Source organism: Triticum urartu, chromosome 2A (genome assembly GCF_056163025.1).
Source record: "Triticum urartu cultivar PI428250 chromosome 2A, HENAU_Tu73, whole genome shotgun sequence".
Lineage (NCBI taxonomy): Eukaryota > Viridiplantae > Streptophyta > Magnoliopsida > Poales > Poaceae > Triticum > Triticum urartu.
In genome coordinates, this window is record NC_141874.1 from 725,788,125 (window position 1) to 725,799,428 (window position 11,304).

Genomic DNA, 11,304 nt, shown 5'->3' on the forward strand with positions numbered 1-11,304 from the left:
TGAGAATCTAAATAGGGAGCTGTCTTCCCCTTGGGCCAATCGCCTCCGTTAGATCTTGAATGGACGTCAGATATAGGGGGGCAAGTCACCTCATCTCTTTCGCATCCTATCCCAGCCGCCGCCGTCGTCGCCGTGGTTGTCCCGTGGAATTGGAGGTAGAAGAGATTTGAATCTGTCTGCCTAGGTATTACTCCTTATTTCTCTTACCCGTTTTATTTCCCTGGTCCATCTTATTAGTTTCCGTGGAAGTGCCTGGTTTCTGGGGTATCATTCATCATCTAATTCGCGATCTCTCTTTGTTGGTAGGACCGTAGGAGTGGTGAGCGATGAAGGCGCGGCAGTTCATGAATGTTGTGATGCAGTATGGCAGTGGCAGCACCTGGTATACGGTGAGTCGAATCAAGGCCGACAAGCATCTCTTCTATGGATCCACGGCGGAAGCACGGGCGGCAGAAAAATCCAAGGTCAATATGGATTGGCAATCACCAGGCGTGGTGCCACCATGGATGGAGACCGTACGTCTCGCCGATTCCTCCGCCCAGGCTCAGGTTCGAACGGTCCATCCCAGACAACAAAAGGATGGATTTCCTGCCCTTCTATGGACGAGGCAGCAGCGGCGCTAGCAAGATCCTCTGCGTGGACGCCGAGGGGCACACCGTCCTATACAACATGGACGCCGGTTCCCTCCAGCCAATTCCACACCTCAACAGTCCCAAGGGGAGCAGGCCCATCAGCTTCTCCGCCACTAATGATGTCTTCTACGTCATGGGAAGGTTCCCTTCCAGCTACGATCCCTACAACTTCGAGGTACTCATGTACTGTGAGCCTTCCAATGGCAAGACGATGAAAGGCTGGAACTGGCTCAAGCTACCGTCACCACCTGCCTATGCTGACAATTGCATTGTCAATTCCCATGTGCTGCTTGACGTTGAAGGTGACAGAATTCTTGTTGTCTCCTCCGTAGAAGAAAGCCTCGGCACCTACTGCTTCAACACGGCCAGTCGCAAGTGGTTCAAGGCCGGCTCCTGGAGGCTGCCATTCTTTGATCGTGCCGTGCATGTGCCAGAGCTTGACAACCTTGTGTTTGGAATTGCTAATGATGAAGGCCACCCCTTTTGTGCAATGGATGTCATCTCCCGTATTCTCACGAAGAGGGGTCGGCCTTCGGTGTACAACTGGCCACACCTTGACAATCTGCCTCAGGACTGGGCGATGATGGATTGCAGCTTTGTCTACCTGGGAGCTGGGAGGTTTTGCATTACCAAAGTCTTTGAGTTTGGTTTCGACCAACGCACAGGCCACACGACACACACGGGTGCTGTCATGTCTGGTGTGGAGGTAGTGCGTCACAAGAAGTCTAGACTTGTTATGGTCAACCATAGGTCCAAATTCTACAACTTCATCTCAGATGAAATCGACCGTGTCTTGTAAGGGTAACTCACTAGTGAAAGGGGAGCAAATAAACGAGTATTCCCTCCGGGTATTCCCTCCAGGACTGGAACTGTGCGTCTTCCCCTTTCCATTTGTATTTAGTAGTTACAACTTCAGGTATGTTAGTTTTGGGGTAGTACTGTAGTTCACCGCAACATGGATGCAACTTGTGCTCATTTCGTGCGGAATCTATTTGGTGAAGAACACTAAAAATTGACAACGCAACCCCGAAATACACGCGCATGAGCTCCGTCGCCTCTCGTTGTGGATCCGGCCGTACTCCACCGCTATCCTTTGTGGTTCCGGCCATACTTCACTGCCTCCGCGCTACAGTCGTCCACCGCTACCGAACACCCCCGACCATAGCCGGCCCCAAGCCTCGTCCTCGATGGACCCCAGGCATGACCCGGCGACTGCCCTCGACTGTTGCTGCCCTTCTCGTTCACCGCCCAACGTCCGCTCCGCCGGCCACTGCTCTCTCCTGTGGCGACCCCTTGTTTGCTCCATGTAGATAGTACCCCTCCTTTTTTCTTCTGTTTTTAATATGCGAAATTAGGTTAGTATCATTTTTATAGTCATATATTAAAGTTGATTCTGATGATGATATGGTTTTAATATGACATGTGTTGTGCTTGATATCACCGAGCGGTCGTGTTCGGACTTCTCTTGTCCATTTGTTCATTCCTCTGTAAAACATAGGGTTTGGGAAACTGGCTTGACACCCTAAACGGGGTGCGGCTATCTCATTATATAGACGTACCAAGAGGTATAATACAAGGTGTATATAAACTATGTATATACAGTCTAACACCCTCCCTCAATCTTAACTATGGCCTGAAGTACAAAGTAAGTTAAGATTGCGCCTACAGCCTACAAACTGTGGTTGTGGAAGAGGCTTCATGAAGATGTCAGCAAGTTGATCCTTTGAGGAGACGAACTTGATACAGAGTAGTTTTTGTGCAACACGTTCCCAAACAAAGTGATAATCGACCTTGATGTGTTTCGTCCGAGCATGAAACACCGGATTAGACGAAAGATATGTGGCACCGATGTTATCACACCAAAGAACTGGAGGATGACCTGGAGAGATTCTCAACTCCATCAATAAGGACTGTACCCATATAATCTCAGCGGTAGCATCAGCAACTGCCTTATACTCAGCTTCAGTACTGCTGTGAGACACGGTAGCTTACTTGCGAGCATTCCAGGTGATCAAGTTAGGACCAAAGAACATTGCGTATCCCCCCCGTGGATCGCCGATCATCAGGACTTACAGTCCAATCGGCATCAGAAAAAGCTGAAAGTTCACAAGACGGTGCAGGCTGAAGGGGCAAACCATACAAGGCAGTGGAAGAGATATATCGCAGAATACGCTTCACTGCCGAGAAATGAGATGTACGAGGTGCGTGAAGATACTGACATACACGGTTAACTGCATAAGAGACATCAGGCCTGGTGATAGTGAGGTATTGCAGACCGCCAACAAGACTGCGATACTCAGTAGCGTCATCAAGGGAAAGAGGATCTCCATCAAGGGCAGACAACCGATCAGTCGCAGACATCGGAGTGATAGCATGTTTTCATTTGAGCATGCCATCACGACGCAACAAGTCCAAAGAATACTTCTTCTGAGTCAGAGTCAACCCAGCAAAAGACCGTGACACCTCCACTAGTAGAAAAGGGGGCAAAGGTTCAGGCCGGGTAAGCCCACTAGTCCCGGTTCAGTCTAGAACCGGGACCAATGGGTGCATTGGACCCGGTTCGTGAGCCTAGGGGGCCGCCCGGGCCACGTGGGCCATTGGTCCCGGTTCGTATGGACCTTCTGGTCCCGTTTTGTGGGACGAACCGGGACCAATGGTCCTGGCTCCTGGCCCACCACCATTGGCCCCGGTTGGAGGCATGAACCGGGACCAAAGGCCCCCCTTTTAGTCCCGGTTCATGCCTCCAACCGGGGCCAATGGTGGTGCCTATATATACCCCCTCGCGCAAGAGCAGAGCACACTGCTCTATTTTTTCTGGCCGAGGGGGAGAGGGCTTGGTGGTGCTCTAGCTCACCTCCTATGCACACAAGGTGTTCGATGGAATGCCCGAGCCACACTACTTAAGCTTTCTCCTCTCCAAGCTCGACCTCCAAGCTCCATTTTCCTCAGTATTTGTCTAGGTTTAGCGGTCCGTCACGCCCTCGTCTTCACCGCCGTCGATCACCCGCGCCGATCTCATCACCGACACCACCGTGGTGAGCCTCTTGTTCTTATCTTCTTTCTGAAAGGAAAAATATTCTTACTTGTATGTTTAGATAGATACTTGTATAATTTTCTTACTTTTATTATTGCATCTTATATAGTGCGATGGTTTTGGTATCCGCCCCCGTCGGCCCTCGTCCTGTCTATGATTCGGAAGTGGTATATATTATCTTTATAACTATTGGTTCATTTATTGTTTATGAAAATTATGCCGACCAATGTGACATAGATTTTATTTATCTAGGAGGTATGTGAACCGGAAATTCCAACCGACCCTATTGTTGAGAGGTTAAATTTAGTTGAAGAAGAAAACAATTTCTTGAAGGAAAACATAAAAAAAATTGAGGAGGAGAAGATGATGTTGGAGTTGCATGTTGCGGATGTCGTCGATGATCACAAGATCAAGATGGATGCAATGCGCTTGAAGATTAGAAAGATTAGAAAATATGCCGTTCATACTGAGGCTTGATATCATTATGCCGTTCGATCAATTGTTACCTTGGTTGCGATTATGATCGCGTTTGTTTTTGCATTGAAATGTTTTACATAGTTTCAATGTATGGTTTAATTAATTAGATGCTCTGGAGAGCTATATGTTGTTAGATGAGAACTATGTATGTACTTTGGTTTTAATGTGATGATGAACTTATATTAATTTGGTCACTTAATTATCTATTCAGGATTTTCTATAATGGTTTTTGACACACTTAATTATATATAACGCACGCAGATGAACCGGCAATGGATGTACGGTGACAGACACACCTCCGAGTACATTAAGGGCGTGCATGAATTTCTCGAAGCGGCTAAGGCAAACAAGCAGAATGGTTTTATGTGTTGTCCATGCCCTAACCGTGGGAATACGAAGTCTTACTCTGACCGGAAAATCCTTCACACCCACCTGCTTTACAAGGATTTCATGCCACACTATAATGTTTGGACAAGGCACGGAGAAATAGGGGTTATGATGGAAGACGGTGAAGAAGAAGAGTACGATGACAACTATGTGCCCCCTGAATACGGTGATGCTACAACGGGGGGAGCTGGTGAAGATCAAGAGGAACCAGACGATGTGCCCAATGATGCTGCAATGGGTGAAGTTGCTGAAGATCAAGAGGAACCAGACGATGTGCCCGATGATGATGATCTCCACCGGGTCATTGTCGATGCAAGGACGCAATGCGAAAGTCAAAAGGAAAAGCTGAAGTTCGATCGCATGTTAGAGGATCACAAAAAAGGGTTGTACCCCAATTGCGAAGATTGCAACACAAAGCTCGGTACCGTACTAGAATTGCTGCAGTGGAAGGCAGAGAATGCTGTGCCTGACAAAGGATTTGAGAAGCTACTGAAAATATTGAAGAAGAAGCTTCCAAAGGATAACGAATTGCCCGACAGTACATACGCAACAAAGAAGGTCGTATGCCCTCTAGGATTGGAGGTGCAGAAGATACATGCATGCCCTAATGACTGCATCCTCTACCGCGGTGCATACAAGGATCTGAACGCATGCCCGGTATGCGGTGCATTGCGGTATAAGATCAGACGAGATGACCCTGGTGATGTTGACGGCGAGCCCCCCAGGAAGAGGGTTCCTGCGAAGGTGATGTGGTATGCTCCTATAATACCACAGTTGAAACGTCTGTTCAGAAACGGAGAGCATGCCAAGTTGATGTGATGGCATAGTGAGGACCGTAAGAAAGACGGGAAGTTGAGTGCACCCGCTGACGGGTCGCAGTGGAGAAAAATCGAGAGAAAGTACTGGGATGAGTTTGCAAAGGACCCAAGGAACGTATGGTTTGATTTAAGCGCGGATGGCATTAATCCTTTCGGGGAGCAGAGCAGCAATCACAGCACCTAACCCGTGACTCTATGTATGTATAACCTTCCTCCTTGGATGTGCATGAAGCGGAAGTTCATTATGATGCCAGTTCTCATCCAAGGCCCGAAGCAACCCGGCAATGACATTGATGTGTACCTAAGGCCATTAGTTGAAGAACTTTTACAGCTGTGGAATGGAAACGGTGTACGTACGTGGGATGAGCACAAACAAGAGGAATTTAACCTAAAGGCGTTGCTGTTAGTGACCATAAACGATTAGCCTGCTCTCAGTAACCTTTTAGGACAGACAAACAAGGGATACCACGCATGCATGCACTGTTTGGATGACACCGAAAGTATATACCTGGACAGATGCAGGAAGAATGTGTACGTGGGCCATCGTCGATTTCTCCCGACCAACCATCAATGTTGAAAGAAAGGCAAGCATTTCAAAGGTGAGGCAGATCACCAGAAGAAGCCCGCCATGCGTACCGGTGATCACGTACTTGCTATGGTCAATGATTTACACATAATCTTTGGAAAGGATCCCGGCGGACTAGCTGTTCCGAATGACGCTGAGGGACGCGCACCCATGTGGAAGAAGAAATCTATATTCTTCGACCTACCCTACTGGAAGGAGCTAGAGGTCCGCTCTTCAATCGACGTGATGCACGTGACGAAGAACCTTTGCGTGAAACCTGTTAGGCTTCTTGGGCGTGTATGGGAAGACAAAAGATACACCTGAGGCACGGGAGGACCTGCAACATTTGCACGAAAAAGACGGCATGCCTCCGAAGCAGTATGAAGGTCCTGCCAGCTACGCTCTTACGAAAGAAGAGAAAGAAATTTTATTTGAATGCCTGCTCAGTATGAAGGTCCCGACTGACTTCTCGTCGAATATAAAGGGAATAATAAATATGCCAGAGAAAAAGTTCCAGAACCTAAAGTCTCATGACTGCCACGTGATTATGACGCAACTGCTTCCGGTTGCATTGAGGGGGCTTCTACCGGAAAACGTCCGATTAGCCATTGTGAAGCTATGTGCATTCCTCAATGCAATCTCTCAGAAGGTGATCGATCCAGAAATCATACCAAGGCTAAGGAGTGATGTGGCGCAATGTCTTGTCAGTTTCGAGCTGGTGTTCCCACCATCCTTCTTCAATATCATGACGCACGTCCTAGTTCATCTAGTCGACGAGATTGTCATTCTGGGGCCCGTATTTCTACACAATATGTTCCCCTTTGAGAGGTTCATGGGAGTCCTAAAGAAATATGTCCGTAACCGCACTAGGCCAGAAGGAAGCATCTCCATGGGCCATCAAACAGAGGATGTCATCGGGTTTTGTGTTGACTTCATTCCTGGCCTTAAGAAGATAGGTCTCCCTAAATCGCGGTATGAGGGGAGACTGACTGGAAAAGGCACGCTTGGAAGGGACTCAATAATATGCAGGGACGAATATTCTTGGTCTCAAGCACACTACACAGTTTTACAGAACTCTACCTTGGTGACCCCGTATGTCGATGAACACAAGAACAATCTGCGCTCCAAACACCCGGAGCAGTGCGACGACTGGATTACATGTGAACACATCAGGACTTTCAGCAGTTGGTTGGAAACACGTCTCAGAGGTGACAACACTGTTTGTGATGAGCTGTACTTATTGTCCAGGGGACCATCTTTGACTGTATTGATTTAAAAAGGATACGAGATAAATGGGAATACATTTTACACGATTGACCAAGATCAAAAGAGCACCAACCAAAACAGCGGTGTCCGCTTTGATGCAGCAACCGAGAAGGGAAAGGACACATATTATGGTTACATAGTGGACATATGGGAACTTGACTATGGACATGATTTTACGGTCCCTTTGTTTAAGTGCAAATGGGTCAATCTGTCAGGAGGTGGGGTACAGGTAGACCCACAGTACGGAATGACAATAGTGGATCTGAAAAATCTTGGGTACACTGACGAACCGTTCGTCCTAGCCAATGATGTGGCACAGGTTATCTATGTGAAGGACATGTCTACCAGACCGAGAAAAAGAAAAGATAAGGAAGCGAATACATCATACAATGAGCCAAAGTGCCACATAGTTCTTTCAGGAAAAAGGGACATCGTGGGAGTGGAGGGCAAGACAGACATGTCTGAAGATTATGAAAAGTTTCATGAAATTCCTCCCTTCAAAGTCAAGGGACCCAAGCATCCTGATAAACGATGAAGATTATCCATGGTTACGGCGCAATAAGCAAATGACACAAGCGAAGAAAAAGTGAAGACTTTCTCCCGCAACTATTATGATGATACCATGCCAACTTTGTAACAGACGAGTATGATACCATTCTCCGTTTTGTACATGCACATGCTATGCCAACTTTTTCAGAGTTCATTTCAAATGCTTTAATGTCTTATGGTTTGGCCCTCGTAATACCATTAATCCCGGCTCGCTCCTTGTCAAAAATGTTCTCACCAAGAACACTCTCAATAGGGCAGCCACGCGGGCCATTGGTAAAGTTAATCACAAACTTGTGATTCACAAAATTTCAAAGAATTCAAATTTTAACTATTATAATTTGAAAACTAATGGCACTAACAGAAAGTTTATAATTTTTCTAAAACTAAAAGCAAAAAGAATTAAAAAAATAAAGCAAAAAACAAAAGAAAATAAATAATGCAGAAAACAAATCAAAAAACTGAAAAAAATAAAAATAGCAACAATAAGTATTTTGTTGTAAGTAGAAACAAAATAAAATAAATAAAGCAACAAAGAAAACAAAAAAACAAAAAAAGTGTTTTCAAAATTGAAAACTAATGGCATTAACAAAAAGTTTATAATTTTTCTAAAACTAAAAGCATAAAGAATTAAAAAATAAAGCAAAAAACAAAAGAAAATAAAATAAATAAAGCAACAAAAAAACAAAAAAACAAAAAAAGTGCCACCTACTGGGCCCCCACGGCCTGAATACGACTAGAAACCCATCCATGGCCAGGATTCAGGCCCGCAGGAGGCCCAGTAGGCCCACAGGCATAGCAGTGACAATTAGGCCCGTAAGCCTGCAATGGAGAGAAGCTCGAGAGGGGTGCGGCAGTGGGGCTTATAAACCACTGCGCACCCCTCTCAACTAGCGAGGTGGGACTAAACTTTCGACGCGGGCGCATCAGCACAAGGCCTTTGGTCCCGGTTGGTGGCACCAACCGCGACTAAAGGTGGGCATTGGTCCCGGTTGGTGCCACGGACCGGTACCAATGCCCCCCTTTAGTCCCGGTTGGTGCTACCAACCGGGACCAAAGGCCGCCGCTTCCCGCCCTTTGGGCTGCTGAAAAGTGGCCTTTGATCCCGGTTGGTGGCACCAACCGGGACTAATGCCCACCTTTAGTCCCGGTTGCTGCCACAAACCGGGACTAAAGGCTCTGCTATATAAGTCCACACTTAGGAAATTTTCACTCTCATCTTGCAGTTGCCGCCCCCGACGACGCCGACGCCGCCCACCCCGGCCCGCCCCCGTCGTCGCCATCACCCGCGCCCCTGCCCCGACGCGCGCCGCCCCGGCCGGCCCCCGTCGCCGTCGCCCGCGCCCCTGCCCCGACACGCGCTGCCCCGGCCCGCCCTCGCCGGCCCCTTACCCGACGCGCGCCGCCCCGGCCCGCCCTCGCCGTCGCCCGCGCCTCCTACCCCGAGCGCGCGCCCACTGCCCCGTCGCCATGCTCGCCGCCGACCCCGCGGTCCTCCTGGTCCAGCCGGCGCCCTCCCTAGCTAGCATTTTTTTTCATATATATGCTTTTTTTCATATATATGCTTGTCTTTTATATATATGTATATATGTTCTCTATGTATATATATGTTCATGTATATATGCAAAAGATAGTTTTTTAGAAAAATTAGGATTTTTTTCTGTTCATAGATTTTTTGGTGATATTAATTATTGTAAATATGCAAATGTTTGTATATTCATATGAACAATGAATTAGGGAATACTACTTCATGTATTTTTAAGAAGGAAGAAGAAGAAAAAGAATGAGAGGAAAAAGGAAATAAGAAGAGGAAGAAAGGAGAAGAAGAGGGGAGAGGAAGAAGAGGAGAAATAAATAAGAAGAAGAAAAAAGAAGAAAAAGAGGAGAAGAAGAAAGGAATAGAGGAGAAGAAGAGAAAATAGAATATATTCTATTTTCTCTTCTTCTCCTCTTTTTTCTGCTTCTTTTTTTTCTTCGATCTTCTCCTCTAGCTATTCCTTTATTCTTCTCCTCTTTTTATTTCTTCTTCGTTTTGTTATGTTTTATCGGGTCTGTCGTCGTCGATATACCCCTCCCGATAACTTCAACACGTGGGGGGGGGTCAATATACCCCCTCCCCGATAACATTATTTTCCCGTGTATGTATCTCATCGTTGTCGATATTACCCCCTCCCGGTAACTTCAACACGAGGGGGGGTCGATATACCCCCTCCCGATAACTTGAACACGTGGGGGGGGGGTCGATATACCCCCTCCCCGATAATATTATTTTCCCATGTACGTATGTCGTCGTTGTCGATATATAAACCCCTCCCGATAACTTCAACACGTGGGGGGGGGGTCGATATACCCGCTCCCCATAACATTATTTTCCCGTGTATGTATCTCATCGTTGTCGATATTACCCCCTCCCGGTAACTTCAACACGAGGGGGGGTCGATATACCCCCTCCCGATAACTTCAACACATGGGGGGGGGGTCGATATACCCCCTCCCCGATAATATTATTTTCCCATGTACGTATATCATCGTTGTCAATATAAATGTACCCCTCCCGATAACTTCAACATGTGGGGGGGGGTCGATATACCCGCTCCCCGATAACATTATTTTCCGTGTATGTATCTCATCGTTGTCGATATTACCCCCTCCCGGATAACTTCGACAATGAAAACTCTCGAGGAGTACACCCAAACTAATATATCCATGTGCTGTCATGCTTGTGTAATAATTGCCATGTTGTAATATATATTTGTAGAAACAATGGAGCACGGATGAGACGAGGAAGCAGAAGAGAGGTTGCGGGACATAATCTTAGACGGAGGTGATGTCATGTCGTGTTTTCTTAACGACAATGATGGTCTGGAAGAACAGCAGGGTGAAGAAGCATGTCTGGAAGAATAGCAGGGTGAAGAAGCAGGTCCGGAAGAACAGGGTGACGGCTCCGGTGACCGAACAGAGTCCGGCCAGGTAAATATATTAGTTAAGCCTGTGCTGAGACTAGCTAATTGATGCATTCATTGTTTTGGTATGTACACATATTAATTAACTCTCATCTTTCTTCTTTTTTCTAGCCCTCCGGATCGAGCACAACTTCGGTAAAGAGAGGAGGCCCGAAGAAAAAGTTGCACGAGGATGAAAGGTTTGAGATCACAGCAATCGCGCGCAACGGCCTACCGATTGAACCCATCCGGACGAAGGATGCATTTACTGCTCAGTGCGGGGTTCTTGTTAGGGACAAGATCCCGATCAGCATCCACCAATGGTTTAAGCCGGCTAAAGAAGACCCTGAGGTGTCTTATGTCAATGATATGCAGAAAGATGATCTTTGGAATGAGCTGAAGGCAAATTTCACCCTACTGCCAGAGGAGGATCCGGAGAAGCCGGTTATAGAGCAATTAATTAAGTCTGCTGCTCTTAAGAAGATGGCAGAGCTATTCAGGAGGTGGAAGAATGAGCTGAAAAGGTTTGTCGACAAAGAAGAGACACCAGAATTCAAGGGCAAATATGAGAATATCAGAGATCAATGGCCCGCATTTGTGGCCCACAAGACATCGGATAAGAGTAAGAAGATGTCGG

General features: G+C 46.9%; 1 pseudogene; it reads left to right on the plus strand.

Annotated features, from left to right (window-relative positions):
- Window positions 1–326: 326 nt before the first annotated feature.
- On the plus strand, window positions 327–1,431 carry LOC147987214 (uncharacterized; annotated as a pseudogene).
- The last annotated feature ends 9,873 nt before the right edge of the window (window positions 1,432–11,304 follow it).